Source organism: Fulmarus glacialis, unplaced genomic scaffold, assembly GCF_000690835.1.
Source record: "Fulmarus glacialis isolate BGI_N327 unplaced genomic scaffold, ASM69083v1 scaffold20242, whole genome shotgun sequence".
NCBI lineage: Eukaryota > Metazoa > Chordata > Aves > Procellariiformes > Procellariidae > Fulmarus > Fulmarus glacialis.
In genome coordinates, this window is record NW_009198690.1 from 867 (window position 1) to 1,082 (window position 216).

A 216-nucleotide genomic window follows, 5' to 3' on the forward strand; every position below is an offset into this window, starting at 1 on the left:
CGGCTGCGAGCAGCCTGGCAAACCCCAGCCGGGAGAAAGCCTGGCTGGATGCACTCGGAAAGGCCCATGCGCAGGCAGAAATGCAGGAAGTTGCATTTCTGGCGCAGAAGCAGACCGGAGATTGCGCTGCGTCGGGCTGCAGGCACGAGCACACACCCCGGTGCGAGTGCCGGCCTCGACGCTGCCTGCACTGGCTCTCGGAGGTGCAGGCAGGGC